Source organism: Musca domestica, unplaced genomic scaffold (assembly GCF_030504385.1).
Source record: "Musca domestica strain aabys unplaced genomic scaffold, Musca_domestica.polishedcontigs.V.1.1 19, whole genome shotgun sequence".
Lineage (NCBI taxonomy): Eukaryota > Metazoa > Arthropoda > Insecta > Diptera > Muscidae > Musca > Musca domestica.
Window position 1 is genome coordinate 4268023 of NW_026712245.1, and position 19373 is coordinate 4287395.

The window sequence follows — 19373 nt, forward strand, 5'->3', positions numbered from 1 at the left end:
GAAAATTTTCGATTTGTCCCAGTAAGTCCTTTAAAATATTTCTAACAGGATGTCCTAAGATTAAATCTAAGATTCTTTAACAATATGTTTTTGAGAAATATTTTTTAAATCTACTATTCTTGGAAAGGAAGATCTTTAAAAATCCACAATTTCTTGGCATAAAGTTCTGGAGAACAATTTTAGAAATTTGATGACATTTTATCCTTAGAAGTATTTTTATGACAAATTCCTTAAAAAATCTTTAAAATCCAAGAATACTTGCATGGAAGCTTTTTAAGAATAATTTTATAATCCACTATCTTTGCCAGAGAGTCCCAGAAAATATTATTTCGATCTTTTTCGGTAAGTCCTTTAAAATATTTTTGACACAAATTCCTTGAAAAATCTAAGATTCTCTAACAATAAGATTTTGAGAAATATATTTTAAATCTAATATTCATGGACAGGGAGTTATTTAATAAACAGTCAATTTCTTGGCATGATGTCCTGGAAAACAATTTAAGAAATTCAATGACATTTTGTCCTTAAACGTATTTTTATGAGGAATTCCTTGATAACACAATTAAAAATCCACGACTTTTTGCCTAGATGTTTTTAAGGAATATTTTTAAACCCACGATTTTTGCTAGGACACAATTCAAAATATTTTTACAAGGAAGTCCTTAAAAAATACTCAGGATTTTTGTCATCAAGTCCTTCAAACTATTTTTACCAAACAATTCATAAATAATTTATAATTTTGGTCAAAAAATCCCCTAAAATCCACAACATATGGACAAAGGGCCATTCAAAAAAAATATCTTTACTAAGAAGTCCTTAATTATTTCAGAAGATCTAAAAGATATATTTGAAAACTTTTTCAAGATTTTTGTTCAGGGGGTCCTTGGAAAAATTCTAAGGATCATTGAAAAATAATTAAGATCCCCAATGTTTGCCAGTAAGTCCTTGAAACTATTTATATCAAGAAATTCCTGAAAATCCACAACTTTCTACTTCATCATCCACAATAAAATTTCTACTTTATATAAAGTCAGGAAATTGTAAAAATACTTGTTTGAAAATTCACGATTTTCCATAAGGCTGTTCTTGCTAATTTTTTTTTAAAACTTGATTTTTTTGTTCATTGAAATATTTCTTAAGACTAAAAGCAATATGCGATAAGTAGTAAAGAAATATTTGAAAACTTCCAGGACTTTTCAAAATCCCCCAGGAAGTCCTTGGGAAAATTATTTTTCAAAAAATCTCAGAATAGTTTGAAATACAGGAAGATCCAAAAGCCCTTTAATTATTTAAAATTATTAAAATTATGTTTAAAAAATTCAAGATTTTATATTTTTTAAGGACGAACAGATCACCAAACCCGGATTTTTTAAAGAGTATTTCTTCAAGAACTAACAGTCCACCAGGCGAGGATTTTTTAAAGGATATATTTTTGAGGACCAACTGTCCACCAGATACTCAAGATTTTTCGATATTTTTTGAGAGGAAATCTTTGAAAACTATAAAATATCCAATTTTTTTTTACATTCTATTATAGGCCAGGAAATGCGTAAAAAATTTGAGATTTTTTTGAAAAAAAAAAAAAAATACTTTTAAAAAATTTTAGTGCCTCACCACACTCTGACAAGGAATCCTCCAATAAAAAATCCCACTAAGACCTTGAAAAAAATAGACAAATCTCATTTTCATGACCAAAAATCCTTAAATATATCCACGATTTTTGGCCAGGAAGTCCTTGGGAAAAGCATTCCAAAACTTAGCCATAAGTTGACAGGCAATTCTCGCGAAAACACAGGAAGACCAATAAGTCCTTCAAGAATCCATGCAAAAAATCAGAAGTTTTTTCTCTTTTCGGTATTCAAAAAAAAAATTATTTTTCGATATTTCCTTTGCTTTGAGAGAAAGTCCTTAGAAAATAAAAACAAAAAATTATATATTACATTCTATTCTAGGTCAGAAAACGCTTAAAAATTTGGGTTTTTAGGAAAAAAAATTCTCCAAAAAAGCAGATCTCTGCCATAATTTGAGAGCGAATCCTCCAAAAATATTTTAACAGTGAGTCCTTGAATAAAAACCAACATTTTGCGCAAATTTGATATTCATGTCCAAGAAGTCTTTAAAGATATCCAGGGCCTGGAAGTTCTTTGGAAAAATATTATTAAAGAAATACCAAAACTTGGCCATAATTTGGCAGACAATTCTTGGAATAAAATAGGAAGACCACAGGAAGACCGTCCTTTTAAAATTCATTCAAGAATCAATTCAAGATTTTATATTAATTTTTCGGTATTCAAAAAAAAATGCTAATTTTTTTTTCCATTTTTTCACGATATTTACGTTTTTTGAGAGGAAATCCTTGAAAACCATAATTTGACAGCCAATTTTTGGAAAAATCTATTACCATGAGTTTCGTGAAAACCCCAAAATATTGACAAGGAAGTCTTTCAAGAATTGTTCTTAACAATAGGTCCTAGAAAATTCCACAATGTTTTAAGATTTTTTACTCAGAATCTTTCGATATGTTTAAAAATCCGCTACCCTTGTCCAGAAAGTCTTTTTAAAATTCACCGTTTTTGGCAAATATGTTCTTAAAAAATCTCAGGCAATAGTTTAACAACAATTCTATAGAAAATCCGCGACTTTTGGACAAGAATTCTTAAAAAAATTGTTTTTAATTTTATTTCGACACCAAATATTGTGAATGGAATGCTCTCAATTATTCCTATTTTCGCCGTAAAAAGTGATATATACTCTGTGTAGCCATGAAGCTGCGATTATTATTCTCACTTCCATATCCTTACAACAAACACAATTTCCGTAATCCCATACAAGTGACAAACGGAACTTCGATTTGTTGACATAATGCCAAGCGGCGCCATATTTCATCATCAAAGACATTTACCGCATGACATACCAGGCGTTCAGGACATTTAAAGAGCAAAGAAATTATCCTGCACAAACGACAATGAAATCGAACGAAGAAAATTTCATTTCCTCTCATGGGTAATTGTTTGATAATTTATGCGGGATTTCCTTTTTGTAGCCGATAGCTGCGGCTCGACTTTTTCCGCGACATCAAAGCATTTCTTCCGCATTTTCTACACGGATCTCAGAATCATGCATTGGGGGTAGCTGAAGAAAATGACAAACTATCGCAGCGCAGTTTTCTATGATCTATGCTGATTTTATGCGGGTTTTATGCCATTCGTTCCCACCCTAGGCCACAGAAAGTTGTTTTCCTCATCCCTCCAACCGTGGAAAAGACAAATTAGATATGACACTTTGCCAAGCGGTAATTTGTAAGATAAAAGAACTTGGCCGCATCGCAGATCAGGATAGCAGAAACCCCTGGAAAACGAAAAGGTAGTTGGCATTTAATTTGGAGTTCCGAGGTTAGGTGGGATACTGGGTGGTTTGGCGTTGGTGTTCGTTCGAATAGTTGGAACTACGCCAAATAATGTAAACATGGCACGCAATAGGAAGGAAGAAAGTTTTCTTATTCGTTTTACCTACATCCGTTGGCGGCGATTACTACTTCGAGTGGAAAGGACAAAAGGGAAGGTGTATAAGGAAAGGAAACTATGTACACGAAAGTATGCAATAAATCATGTTGATATATACCAACATTTAAGGACTATTAGGGAAAAACTATTTTTCCAAGGGCTATGGGACGTGGTGTTTTTAATAACATTTTTGCAAAGACTTTTAACATTAAAGACTTTTTTACAGGACCAACAGAGCAATAAACGTGGATTTTTTAAAGAACATTTTTTCGAGGACCAACGAAGCAATAAACCTGGATTTTCAAGGACCAACAGAGCAATAAACGAGGATTTTTTAAAGAATATTTTTTTCAAGGACCTTCAGCCAAATAAACGTGGATTTTTAAAAAATATTTTCTCAAGGACCTTCAGCCAAATAAACGTGGATTTTTTGAAGAATATTTTTTCAAGGACCTTCAGCCAAATAAACGTGGATTTTTTAAAGAATATTTTTTCAAGGACCTTCAGCCAAAGAAACGTGGATTTTTTAAAGAATATTTTTTCAAGGACCTTCAGCCAAATAAACGTGGATTTTTTAAAGAATATTTTTTCAAGGAACTTCAGCCAAATAAACGTGGATTTTTTAAAGAATATTTTTTCAAGGACCTTCAGCCACAAAAACGTGAATTTTTAAAGAATGTTTTTTCAAGGACCTTCAGCCACAAAACGTGGATTTTTAAAGAATATTTTTTCAAGGACCTTTAGCCACAAAAACGTGGATTTTTAAAGAATATTTTTTCAAGGACCTTCAGCCACAAAACGTGGATTTTTAAAGAATATTTTTTCAAGGACCTTTAGCCACAAAAACGTGGATTTTTAAAGAATATTTTTTCAAGGACCTTCAGTCAAATAAACGTGGATTTTTAAAGAATATTCTTTCAAGGACCTTCAGCCAAATAAACGTGGCTTTTTTAAAGAATATTTTTTCAAGGACCTTCAGCCAAATAGACGTAGCTTTTTTAAAGAATATTTTTTCAAGGACCTTCAGCCAAATAGACGTAGCTTTTTTAAAGAATATTTTTTCAAGGACCTTCACAAACGTGGATTTTTTAAAGAATTTTTTTTTCAAGGACCTTCACAAACGTGGATTTTTTTTTAAATATTTTTTCATGGACCTTCACAAACGTGGATTTTTTAAAAAAATATTTTTTCATGGACCTTCACAAACGTGGATTTTTTAAAAAATATTTTTTCATGGACCTTCACAAACGTGGATTTTTTAAAAAATATTTTTTCATGGACCTTCACAAACGTGGATTTTTTAAAAAATATTTTTTCATGGACCTTCACAAACGTGGATTTTTTAAAAAATATTTTTTCATGGACCTTCACAAACGTGGATTTTTAAAAAATATTTTTTTCATGGACCTTCACAAACGTGGATTTTTTAAAAAATATTTTTTTCATGGACCTTCACAAACGTGGATTTTTTAAAAAATATTTTTTTCATGGACCTTCACAAACGTGGATTTTTTAAAAAATATTTTTTTCATGGACCTTCACAAACGTGGATTTTTTAAAAAATATTTTTTTCATGGACGTTCACAAACGTGGATTTTTTAAAAAATATTTTTTTCATGGACCTTCACAAACGTGGATTTTTTAAAAAATATTTTTTTCATGGACCTTCACAAACGTGGATTTTTTAAAAAATATTTTTTTCATGGACCTTCACAAACGTGGATTTTTTAAAAAATATTTTTTTCATGGACCTTCACAAACGTGGATTTTTTAAAAAATATTTTTTCATGGACCCTTACAAACGTGGATTTTTTAAAAAATATTTTTTCATGGACCTTCACAAACGTGGATTTTTTAAAAAATATTTTTTTCATGGACCTTCACAAACGTGGATTTTTTAAAAAATATTTTTTTCATGGACCTTCACAAACGTGGATTTTTTAAAAAATATTTTTTTCATGGACCTTCACAAACGTGGATTTTTTAAAAAATATTTTTTTCATGGACCTTCACAAACGTGGATTTTTTAAAAAATATTTTTTTCATGGACCTTCACAAACGTGGACCAACTTTACGCTTTTTTAGTGTTTACCTCTTTACCAAAACCTCACCAAAAATTATTTTCAAATTCCAAAGTAATAGATATATGTTTACCCTGTTTTAATATTCTGAACTCTTGGTAATCGCTGCGACCAAATTCTTTGATGTTTCACAAAGCCGCGCATGATTCGCAGGATTCATGGGTAAAAAATTCATTCAACTGCAAATATGAAGACCCAAAACTATCCTTACTCATAGCCAATGTTTAATTTCTTTGACGGAAGTAGATGTTTGAGAATGTTTTTTTTTTTTCATAGTTTTGCAAGGACTGCCCTTTGACTGCCAAACGGCCTTTGTTTTTGTGAAATTTTCGAACTAGCCCCCATACCCTCAAACATCAACCCCTTGTTTGAAAAATTGCGAATACTTTTTATATCATAGTGTTTCTGATATCCTGATATTTCATGCGGCAAACTTCTTTGAAGATAAAATATGCCGCAATAGTCATTTGGAAGAATTCAGGCATGAATGCTAGGTATTATATTGATAAGTTATTCAGGAACGATCAAAGCATGTCTAATTAGTAATAATGACGATAACTCAGTCACAAATGTAAAAATCGAAAATGCTGTGATGATACTCTTTAAATATCAGGAACCTTGTAATGAATACCGCTGCTTCATTCTTATGCTGAATTTTTTCGAATTTTCCAGAAAAAAAAAAACAAATACCCATACCATCCACCCTTGATGTACAAAATTGTTTCCATTTTTTGTCATTTCTGATATCCTGATAAATCATGCGGCCAAATTCTTTGAAGATGAAAGAAACCGCAAATAGTTCAATGCAAATAAGCAAATATACAAATAAAAAAAGAAAAGCGGACTCATATCCTGCATTCGATAGCAGCTGCCTTTTTGTCTAGGATTTCTATTACCCTCGAAACTCTACCCCTATTTGAAATAGTGACAAAACTATTTCTTTGTCCGCCAACATATAAAATATGATATCCTGGTATAACATGCGGTAAACTTCTTTGAAGTTCACATATGACGTTTGGCAAAGTGCCATTTTCTGTTATTTTATTTGCATTTGCCTGAGGAACTACAAAGGAAAACTATGGAAAAGAAAATCCGCTAAATCTACCTAGTTTTTATTGATCAGAATATACGATATTTATAGATTTTATTTTCAATGGTGTGATGGAATCCTAATAGAAATAGCGGAGTATGTGTATTTGATGTGATAAAAAACAAGTAGTTAAAAAACGTAACGAACTTTTTTCGCTTTGGTTTGGGTCCAAGTACCACTTCAATCACACAATTTGTAAAAAATATTTGATGCTGCTCATAGTCTAATAATGCTGATCTCCCGGTATTGACAGCGGCGAATTACTTTGAAGATAAATCAACCCTTTTCCCCAAAAGCTTTGGGTGGTTTTTCGGGTACTATGTGTTTCGAAGCTTTAATGAAATCCAAAAATTTTTTATAAGGGAAGGCTTGTCGATTTTACTAAATATAAGTTTTTTTGCTGAAATCAGGGACAGATACTTAATGAAAGTTCGTAGATCTTATGAAATATTATTATGTTGAGAGTACGGGAATATTCCTAGACTAGATGAACTTCAAGGTAACTTTGGAGACGAACCGAATGTCACATAAACTTTAGTCAGGACGCCAGCGGACCTCTTCTAGACGAGCTGAAAGTTAGAGAGGGTTTATAGACTAACTGAAGGTCGGAGAGTGTTCACAGAAGAGATGAGTGTTTACAGAAGAGAGTGTTCACAGAAGAGATGAGTGCATAAGGAGGATCTCTAAAGGCGAAGAGTCTCTAAAGGAAACCAGAAGGTCACGAAGTCTTAAGAGGCTAGCGGTAAGTCAGGGAGTCCTGAAAGAAGAGCTTATGGTCAGAGAGTAGAGCTTAAGGTCAGAGAGTCCTTAAAGTAGAGCTGGAGGCCTGGAAGTTATTAAGGAATACTGAAGGTCGGTATCTCAATAGGTGAGGTAAATGTCAGAAAGTTTTTAAGGAGCGTTAAAGATAGGCAAGCGGAAGGTCAGGGTGTCCATAAGGTAGAGAGTTCTTAATGGAGTGTTGATGGTCATGGAGTCTTTTAAAGAATGCTAAAAATCTGGTCGTCGTTAAAGAGGAGCTAAAGGTCTGGCAGTTCTTACAGAAAAACTTAGCATCAATAGAGGAGTTAAAGGTCAGAGAGTCCTTTTAGAAAAGTTGAAGCTGAGTTGAAGAAGTCAAGTGGAAGGTCAGGGAGACCATGAGTAGAGTTTAAAGCTAGGAGCCTGAAAGGATTTTCAGAAGTTCAGAGAGTAGAGCTTAAGTTCAGAGAGTTCTTAAAGGAGAGTTGAAGGTCAGGGAGTCTTTAATTGAGTGTTAAAAGTCTGGGAGTTGAGCAGAGAATCTTAAAATGAGTCCTGATGGTCTGGAAGTCCTTGAATGAGAGCTAAAGGGCTATAGTAGAACTAAAGGTCTGAGAGTCTCTATAGGGAAGGTAAGGGTCACAGAGTCCATTAAGGCCAAAGTCCTTAAGGGCGAGCGCTGAAATAAGAGCTGAAGCTTACAGAGGAGAGCCTTAGGTCAGAGAGTCCCTAGGAGAGAGCTGAAGGCCAGAGAGTTCTAAAGGGATAGCTGAATGTCATACAGTTTTTCCAGGAGAACGGAGTGCCAGAGATGGAAGTTCTTAAGGGAGAGCTGAAGATAAGGAAGTCCTAGTAGGTGAGCGGATGATCATAGAGTCCATAAAGAAATCTGAGGGTCAGGGAGTCCTTTAGGGATTGCTGAAAGTCAAGTAGTCCTAAAAGGAGATATGGTGGTCTAGGAATCTTTACGAAGGTCAGTTAGCTTCAGTAGGGGAGCTAAAAGTCAGTGAGTCCTTTAATGAAAGCTGAAGGACAGAGAGTTCTAAAAGGAGAGTTGACGGTCTGGAAGACTAAATATCTGAGCTAGAGGTCATATAGCACTTAAAGAAAGCTCAAGGTTAGAGCGTTTTTAAGGGATAACTGTAGGTCTGGGAGTCCTTAATGGAGAGCTAACAGTCTGAGAATCCTTAAAGTATAGCTGAATGTCTGGGAGTATCAGTAGGAGTGCTAAGGCTTACAGAGTTCCTTAAGGAAAACTGAATGCCAAGGTTAGGGAGCCTTGAAAGGAGAACTTATGTTGAGAAAGCAGATCTTAAGGTCGGAGAGTTCCTAAGGGAGAGCTAAAGTCGAGGGAGGTCAGAACATTCAGAGTGTATTTACAGGGTAAGAGAAGGTCTGGAAGTCCTTAGTGGAGAGGTCAGAGAGTCCTTAAAGTGCTCTAAAAAATTGGTACCCAAAGTTATTTCAACGCAATGCCAATTCCAAATAAAAACAATTCTTCAGAATTTTACGGTAGACTCAATGACGTCTGCTGTATGTGTCGCGTCACTCTCATCCGGTGAATTGACCACAAAACTTTTCAACTGAACCGCAAAAAATATTTATTTTTTTTTATTAAATAATAAAAATTGCGGTTTTTTTAATTGAAGGTTAAACAACACCTCAAATGACCAGTGTCGGCAATTACGGCGGTTTCAAACATCAAAGCAAATATTCCGCATTGAATAACAGGGATGCAGAACATCGACAAACACTTCAGTTTGGATACAATTTCTCACCACACCATCATCATCCTCGCGCCATCTGTCATGATCTGCTGCTGGAAAAAAGGGTGTGTAATACTTTAAGAATATTATCACGCTTCTTTAACGGCATCAAAAGATTATTGTCAGTTATCCTGTGTACATAATGTCGTTATGTTTTTCCATCCTCTCCTTTGTACTTTCTCTCGCTATCTCTCTCTCTGTACATATCCTCGTGCCAATGACTGCAGCAACAAATCGCAATTGTGTACTTATTTATGTACGTAGTTGTTTTTTGCATGTCAGTCTGTCGTTCGGCATCGGTTTAATCTTCAAAGAATTCTACCGCATTCTGCACCAGGAGATCATAACTTCGTAGAGTCGAAACGGAATGTAGTTTGGATGTAGTTGTCTTTGATTCTCTGCGAAAGGGGGTGATTTTTTTCGGGCTCCACCCCAATCTATCGTAGTGATAGTAGTTCTTCTTTCATGTAGCAATGTTGGCATTCTATAAGGCAAACAGAGAGTGTCAGACAGTCAGTCAGTCCGCCATCCAGCCACTCAGTCAGCCAACCATTGAAACTACAAAATACAAGTTTCTTTTTTGTTTTTTTGTTGCGCCTTCAAAGGAAATCATGTTTCATTTGCACAATCCTTTGAGGTGGCAAAATCTGTCTGCAACAACAAAGTAAAGATCCACAAAAAGCCAAACAGATACACCAAAGCAAACACACACACACAGAGTATCACACCCAGACACACACTCATCCGCCCATCCAGCCACCCATACAACTGAGCAAAGAAAAAATCCATGCCGATAAAAGAGAATAAATAATGTGTAGTCGCTGTTGTTGTTGTTAGTTCATTTGAAACTTTTCGTTTTCCAGTGTAGTATCCTCATCCCATATGGCGGCTGGATGGGTGGGTCCTTTGACACCACCACCACCACCATCCAAATGAAACATGGATTGCATATAAATTACCCTTAAATGACATTTTCACACCCAAAAATTTTATTAACGCCAAAAATTGTTGCCATAGCTACGCTTTCTCCACCCCGAAAAAGAAAAACACAATAACACAAATTTTCACCAGCATTGGGCTTGCCATGACATTGCCGAAAAAAAGTGTTTGGAAAATATGCTTCCACAAGGCCAGCCGAATGTGTGCGTGCACCGTGCTCTGGTATTATGAGCTCCTAATATTGGAAGCCGAAAACTTCTTTGAAGTTCCACTCAAAGCCGCCGTTGTCATGGAACATCCAAAATTGGTTTATTTTCTTTTTCACCCCCTCCAGGTATGTTAGTTTTCCTGGAGGGGGTGAAAAAGAAAATAAACACACTAAGATATTGAGGCTTGCTATAAATAGTAATAGCAAATATTATAGATATGTATGTAGGAAGTTTGTAGAAGGTAGTTCAATTTCATTGTGGCTAGGTTCGATTTGCCAGGATAATGGGAACCTTTAGTAGAGAAGCTTAAAGCTCGAGTTCCTATAGAGGATCTGAAAGTCAGGGAGTAGTTATTGGAAATCATAGATTATTCTGATAGACTGTCCTTATTCCTAGCTAAAGGCCGGGGAGTCTTCTTAGGCTAGTCCAGGTCCTGGGAGTCCTTTTAAACAAACTATAGAACATATAAAATATTTTTAGCTGGATATCAGGGAATCATATGGGTGAAAGTAAGGGAGTCTACATAGAAAGTCTCCATAGACGAGCTGGAGGCCGGGAAGTCAATATATGCGAGCTGAAGGTCAGGGAGCCTTTATAGGCGAGCTGGAGATCAGGTAGCCTCTTTAGGCGAAATGAAGATTCGGCAGCCTTCATAGGCGAACTGAAGATCAGGGAGCCCTTAATGGCGACATGAAGGTGAGAGAGCCTCTACCACCTTCAGCTCAGTCAGAGAGCCTCCAAAGGCGTACTGAAGTTCAGGGAGCAAGCTAAAGGTCAGGGAGCCTCTATAGGCGAGCTGAAGGTCAGGGAGCCTCTATAGGCGAGCTGAAGGTCAGGGAGCCTCTATAGGCGAGCTGAAGGTCAGGAAGCCTCTATAGGCGAGCTGAAGGTCAGGAAGCCTCTATAGGCGAGCTGAAGGTCAGGAAGCCTCTACAGGCGAGCTGAAGGTCAGGAGCCTCTACAGGCGAGCTGAAGGACAGGGAGCCTCTGTAGGCGAGCTGAAGAACAGGGAGCCTCTATAGGCGAGCTGAGTGTCAGGGAGCCTCTATAGGCGAGCTGATGGTCAGGGATCGTCTTTAGGTGAGCTGAAGGTCAGGGAGCCTCTTTGGCTGAGCTAAATGTCAGGGAGCCTCTATGGCTGAGCTAAATGTCAGGGAGCCTCTATAGGTAAGCGGAAGGCGAGAAGAAATGTAGGGAGCTCGAGCGTGGAAGCTAATAGGTTCCCATGGATATTATGCCAGATGGTATCAATGCAACAGCTCGATGCGATGGAAACTCCATGGACCAGCTCGAAGCGAAGTAGATTCCATAAACGGGCTCGAAGTGATACCGACTAGTCTTCATAGTCGGCATAAAGTTCAAAGAAACTTTACAAAGGACCTGAACTTTAGGGCCAGTGAAGGCTTATAGACTAACGGAATTCAGGTAGGTTCTATAAACCTGAAGATCAAGTGGCCTCCATAGATGCTCAATAGGCAAGCTGAAGTCGATAAAACGAGCTGAAGGCCCACGAGTCGATATAGACGAGCTGAAGATCCACGAGTCGATATAGACGAGCTGAAAGGCCACGAGTCGATATAGACGAGCTGAAGACCCACGAGTCGATATAGACGAGCTGAAGACCCACGAGTCGATATAGACGAGCTGAAGACCCACGAGTCGATATAGACGAGCTGAAGACCCACGAGTCGATATAGACGAGCTGAAGACCCACGAGTCTACATGGACGAGCTGTAGGCCCACGAGTCGATATAGACGAGCTGAAGGCCCACGAGCCTATGTAGACGAGCTGAAGGCCCTCGAGCCTATATAGACGAGCTGAAGGCCCTCGAGCCTATATAGACGAGCTGAAGGCCCACGAGTCTATATAGACGAGCTGAAGGCCCTCGAGTCTATATAGACGAGCTAAAGGCCCACGAGTCTATATAGACGAGCTGAAGGCCCTCGAGTCTATATAGACGAGCTGAAGGCCCACGAGTCTATATAGACGAGCTGAAGGCCCTCGAGTCTATATAGACGAGCTGAAGGCCCTCGAGTCTATATAGACGAGTTGAAGGCCCTCGAGTCATAGTAGACGCACAGATGGCTTTGAAGTCCTCGTAGACGAGCTGGATGCTTATGAGACCTTATATGAAAGCTTTAGGCCGTCTTGTATCCACAGAATACCTGTGGAAGTCTTGTTAAAGGTCTCCTATCCACAGAAGACCTGTGGAAGGACTCCTATTCTGTGGAAGTCTTTCTATCCATAGAAGGTCTCATTCTAGGCCTGTGGAAGGTGTTTTATACGTAGAAGGTAGGTCTTCTTTCCATAGAAGACCTATGAAATATCTTTTTTCCACAGAAGACCTGTAGAAGGTCTTATATGCATAGAAGACCTATAGAATGTCTGTTTTCCATAGAAGAACTGTGGAAGGTCTTCTATCCATAGGAGACCTGTCGAAGGTCTTCTATCTACAGAAGACCTGTGGAAGTTCTTATATCTATAGAAGACCTGTGGAAGGTCTTCTATCCATAGAAGACCTGTGGAAGGTGTTTTATACGTAGAAGGTAGGTCTTCTTCCACAGAAGACCTATGAAATGTCTTCTTTCCACAGAAGACCTGTGGAAGGTCTCATATCCATAAAAGACCTATAGAATGTCTGTTTTCCATAGAAGAACTGTGGAAGATCTTCTATCCATAAGAGACCTGTCGAAGATCTTCTATCTATAGAAGACCTGTGGAAGGTCTTCTATCTATAGAAGACCTGTGAAAGGTCTTCCATCTATAGAAGTCCTGTGGAAGGTCCTTTAGGAGGTCTTCTATCCATAGAAGAACTGTAGAAGGTCTTCTATCCTTCTATGGAAGGTCTTTTATCCATAGATGACACGTGTAATGTCTTCCATCTGTAGAAAGCCTGCGGAAGTTTATAAAGTGTTCTTGTTTTATAAACCTTGATCTCTAAAAATATTTTTTCATAATTTTTTCGATTGTTGTTCTTGTCTGTTCTGTTCTTTTTTCGTTTTTTTTTTTTTTTTTTTCTGTGAAATACATTTAAATTGGCTTTACATTCATACATTTCTTTAACTTCCACCAAATAATGTTTCTAACATTTTTCCGAAATTCTTCTCTTCTCTCCACAGTTATGAATGCCTGGTGGAAAATGCGGAAGAAGTCTTTGAAGATTGGCGGCACAAAGTGCTCTCTCTGTCAATGGGGACAGTCCTCTTCATGACTCATTTAACTTGCAATTGGAACGGATTTGCGGTGGGAAACAAAGTGGTGATGGGTAAGTGAACAAAAGAAAACAAATACCAAACAACAAACATCTGTCGTAGACATTGAGAATGAATGTCATTATCAATCATGTGCTTCCATTAAATGGAAGATTCGTAGATTTTCAAGCATCGAAATTCAATTACAAAAAAAGTAAATAAAAATGTTCTCCTCCCCCCTACCCGCTAAAATTCAATGGCAACACTGCGAACAAGACAATAGAAATAGAAACAAAACCGAAAAAAAAGAAACAATAAAAGTTTTCAATTTTCCCAGAAACAACAATGTCGTTGAGTACCAGCAATTTCCCACCATCGGCAACAACAAAAACAACCACAGCAACAACATTTGTCTATTTTGTTGTGGCTCTTCAGTGGAAAATGTTTGTTTCATTTCTGATGTCATCTGCCGCTGAGGCAAAATGTTGAACCCAACCAGCCAGTCAGCCAGGGTTCATTTGACGACGGCATCGTGTCGGCTTGGAATGCAACTTCAAAGACATTTTCGGGTTCCAATACCAGGAGCCCAGACTTGATAGACCCAGCAAGTGTTGGATTTTTTATTTGGTTTTTTGTAGCGAATGAATTTTGTTTTTGATTCGACGTTAGATATAAACTATGTTTTCTGTTTCTATTTCGTTTCACGAGGGGGGTTTTTTATTTCTATCCACCTTTGAATGTCGTTATGGGTAATTAAAATTGTTTTATTATCTCCATAATAAACCAAAAAGCAGAACAAGCTTGTTTTATAATATTCATTTTTAATATTTGATAATGTTGTTGAGATTGTTGTGTTTTGCTTGGCCAAAAGTTAATAGTTGAAATTAAAATGTGTGCCAAAATTGGGTTAATGTCGGTAACAAAAATCTTCAGTCGTCTGATGTTGCCAAAAATTTGCGCTCAAGATGTGAGAGCGGAATATTATAGCAAAATAGTTTTTCAAAGACTATCAAAGCCAGAAACGTAGATTTTTTACAATTATTTTTTCAAAGACTATCAAAGCCGGAAATGGTGATTTTTTAAATTTATTTTTTCAAAGACTGCTAAAGCCAGAATTGGAGCGACAAATACGTGGAGCGAAATAGCCCATTTACGAACTTAGCCTGCGTACTGATAAACAATGCATGCATGCAAAATTTAAGCTTCAAATCTCAATTCGCACAAAAAGAGAACGGATAGTCCGAGCTTGCTCCAACTTTGCAAATCCTAATATTTGCATCAGTGCTAGGTTAGGTGCGAAAATGGACAATATCGGTTCACTGCACCAAGTACCTCCCCCATAAGGAGTCAAAGTGTTGAATAATTATACAAAATGTGATGTCCGAGTGTCGTCAAATTACACGCATTAACCCAAAGTCTGGTGCGAAGAGGGGATATATCGGTGCACTCCTTTTGGTACCTCCCCCACAAAGAGTAAGAATTAGCATGCGATCGCATTTAGACTTGACACGTCTCAATATTTCCATCTACGCAAGATCTGCTATAAAGATGACAGAGATCGGACCTTTCCTCCTGGTACAATACTACTGATATTTTTTATAAAACTGATACTTTTTAACTTGTTATTTAAGAACCTTAGTCAGAATATCCTCAGAAAATATTTTCTTAAAAAGGCTATCGATTTTATTATTATTTTATTATTAATATCTTCTGTCAGAGAGTTTTTCATGAAGTTCTCAAAATAATATTTCAAAAGGCCAAGATTTTTTGGTCGAAAGAAAGTCTTTGAAATTTTTTCATAAAAAATCCAGGATTTTCGGTCCGTAGTTTTATAAAAAATCTGAAAATCCACGATTATTTGTTCAGGAGGTCCTTCTTAAAATATTCGCAAGATATATTCGATGTTCGTTTAAGAGGTCTTTGGAGACATGTTCTCAATCAGAAGGTGCTTAAAAACATTTTCTCAGAAATCCACGATTATAGGCTGAAGATTTTCGAAAATAATTTTACCATTTTTGGTCTGGGGTTCTCAAAAAATATTTCCTTAAAAGGTTTTAGTCAGGAGCTTTTCAAAAAATATCCACGATTGTTTCCTAGCAATTTTTTTTCTGAAAATCAAGGTTCAAAGGTCCTGAAAAAATATTTTCAAATCCACAGCTTTTTTGGAGTTCCTAAAAATATCTATTTTTTTGAAAATGATGACTTTTTGGTCAGTATGTCCTTCCAAAAATATTTTTTAAAATATCAATGATGTTGTGGCCGGGTCATCTTTGAATATATATTATAGAAACTCCACGATTTTGAGTTAAGAGGGGTGAGTTTTGGAAGTCCTCGCATTTTTTTTAATCAGCTTTTTCAAAAGGAATTTGTTAAAAAAAAATTTCAAACTTTACGATTTTTTGTCTGATGGTCCTTCAAAATTTAATTTTTTTTTTCGTCTTTAAAAATCACCATGTTTTGCTCACATATGTAAGTCTGGGCCTAGATAAGTATATTCTTAACAAATCCATAATTTTTGGTCAGCTCAAAATTCTTGGTAAAAAACATTTTTTTTTTTTGTGGAGGACGTCATTTAACATTTGTTCTTAAATCACACTTTGATCAGGAGGTCGGAGGTCTTCGAATAACAGTTTATAAAAAGTCTCTGTGTTCTAAAAAAATATACAATTTTTGGTCTAAAGGTCCTAAAAACATATTTTCTTTAAAAATACAAGGTTTTTGGTGAGGTTTTCCTTTACAATTATCTCTTAAATTATTAACAAAAACTATTTTTTATTTTTAAATTCATTCATCGAAAAATATTTTCTTAGCCAAAGACCATTTTTGTCTGTGGATATAAATATTTTGATAAAAACGCAAATATTTTTAAAAACTATTTTATAAAAATAATGCACAATTTTATTGTCTGGGGGTTTTGGAATAATATTTTTTAGAATTCTCACGATTTCTCTCAGGGAGTTCTTGAGACAATATTCTTAAAAAATTACATGATTTTTGGTCAGAAAATCTTTGAAAAATTATTCTTGTTGCAAGGAGAACTTTCTCCGAGAATCGATTGGAAAAATATTTTTTAAATTTCTCAAGGTTTCTCTTAGGGAGTTCTTGAGACATTATTCTTAAAAATACATGATTTTTGGTCACATTATCTTTGAAAAATTATTCTTGTTCCAGGGAGAACTTTCCCCGAAGTGTCGTTTCAATAATCTACGATTTTTGACCAAAAGGTAATACAGGAAAAAGTTTTGTAAAAATCCACCACTATTGATCGAGATATCCTTGAAAATAGTTCATTAGGAACCATGTCCATGTCTAGAATGTCCTTTCTTAAGAAATTCATGATCAGATGTTCCTTCAAAAGGATTCCTAAGAAAGAGCTTTTTGTTCAGAAAATATTTAAATAAAGGCATTTTAAATCCATGTCTAGTGGAAAAATACTTCTAAAATTTCACTATTTGTTGTTGGACGAGGTGGTGTCCACTAGTTTTTCTTTTCCTTAAAAAATATTTTTTTTACAAAATTCATGATATTTGATCCTTAAAATATATTCTAAAAATATCCACCATTTTTTGTTCCCTAAAATATGTTTCTATGATACTACCACTTTTGTCGATCTTTTAAACAAACATCCTAAACTTTTGGGCTTAGAAAAGGTTTTTAAAACATAGACGATTTTTCGTCCTCATATTTAAAAAATCCCACGAATTGTTACATGAAGTCCTTGAAAAATACACACATTTTTCAAAACTTTTCCCTAAGTTAAATTTTTTATCCGAAAAATCCTTTAAAAATTCACGATTTTTGGTGGAAGGAAATCCTTTAAATAATATTCTCAACAGTCGAAGATTTTTGAAACACACAACTTTTAATTAGAGATCCCTGAAAAACATTCCTGCAAAATTTACAATTTCATTAAATCAGTTTTAAGGCCTTTTGATCGATTTAATCACAATAACTAATAAAATAGGTATCCACCAATATCGCCCCATTTTTTCTTGATACTCCACAAAAAGTCAAAAATTAACATTAATTTTCCAAAATTTCTTTTTACATTCCACCCCATAACAGGTCAACATTTTTAATTATCGGAACTCACGTAAAGTACGAAATATTTTCACAACTTTTTAAAAACTAGTACATTAAACTCCAGATTCAGAATGAGTATAAAATGTGCTCGTTCTACCCCCTAACATTAGTTTTTTTTTAAACAAAATCCCTTTCCATGGCCTTTTTAATTTTAATGCCCAAAAGATACGGATAAACGCACTTACTCTCCCAATTTCTCCAAGTTCTCAAAATAGGTTGCCCTTGTTAAACAAAAAAAAAAAAAAAAAAAAAAAAAAAATATGGAGAATATTTTCTTTCATGATCCCCGAGTTTTTAGGGTGTTTCAAAGCTCGCTCCCTGATTTCTAGCTATTCATAATATTTCCTTTCCCTGCTCCACCTTCTGTTTTTAAAAATACAATCATATAGTCTTCGTCATATTGTCTACCTTTGCAATAATAATGCATCCGATTCGCAGATGGCCATCCCATCCCACCAGACACACACACTCATGCATACACATCCATACAACGGGGACCCATTGCAAATGCAATTAGGTCACATGACCTGGTCTGCCTGCTGCCATCGCCACGATAAATTCACATCAAAGGCTTTTTCCGCATTTCATACCAGGAGTGCAGATTCAATGAAATAAAATCAAATGCACTTCATGACAACAACAACTACAATGACGACAACAACTTTGACAACAACAATAAATAATTTGCACATCAAAAAAGATAACAAATAAATGTACTACAACAAAAATAAAAGAAGCAAGGCAACAACAAAAAAAAAAAAAAAAAAAAAAAAACAAACAACAATTGTCGTTGGCCACTTTGAAATGTACACGCACACACAATTATATGCAAAAAACACACGCACACACCTACATACATACACACATATTCATGTATAAATTTAACCCATAATTCCCTTTACATTGTGGCATGCAAATTACTCTCTCTACCTCTCCCTCCCTCCCTCTCGATTATTATTATCCTTGCCAGGGTGCTGGTGCTTAATTTGAAAAACAAAAAAACCGTATGTAAATTAAGGGGCTACAGCAACAACAAAGGTAATAATGAAGAGAAGAGGCCATCCAACAACAACTGAAGTACTGTGCCAAAGATAATGTATGTCTGTCCGTCTCTCTGTCTGTCGGCATATGAGTAAAGAATGCCATTAATATCATCATCAGCAATTCAACTTCAAAGAAACTCACCGGCACCCTAGAACAGGAGACCAGGCGAACAACAAAGGATCTCCTGCTTTTTGTTATTTGAAAATATGAATATCCTGATTATTTTTTTTACTTCTTTTGATTTTTGTGTGTTTCTGCATGGCAACAAACGAATTGGGTATAGGGATGCTCGACTCCCTTCAATTCCGGTGCTACCCCCATTAGTGGAGTGGTGTGGCAGATGGGCAAATAGTTTTTGTAGCTTGATATGTCCATTGGACACACTTCACTGCAAAGGATGTTGGGTTAGATTGTAACATGATATTTGCGCGGGAAATTTTAAAAAAATCAGCAAAGGTCTATTGTTGGAGTCGTCGAACATTTTTTTCTTCAAATATTACATTTATTGTTCAGGTAGTCCTCTAAAAAACCTTAACAAAAATCTGCTAGTCCACGAAACCCGGTTCTTAAAAAATCTACTTTTGAGAGCTCTGATAGTCCTTGAAAAACTATTCTCAAGTAGCCCATAGTCTTTGAAAACATATATATACAAAATATCCACATTGATATCCTGAAAAATATTCTCAAAAATATCTGAATCCTTGAAAATATCTTCTTTAGTTTTT

General features: G+C 35.7%; 1 long non-coding RNA gene across 1 annotated transcript in view; it reads left to right on the forward strand.

The window, feature by feature from the left end:
- Positions 1 to 19373, forward strand: part of LOC131801977 (uncharacterized) — a 210281-nt gene that overhangs the window by 88011 nt on the left and 102897 nt on the right. The window contains exon 2 of the long non-coding RNA XR_009341992.1: positions 13450 to 13595. This is a non-coding gene — a long non-coding RNA (uncharacterized LOC131801977). The remainder of the gene's footprint in view (positions 1 to 13449; positions 13596 to 19373) is intronic.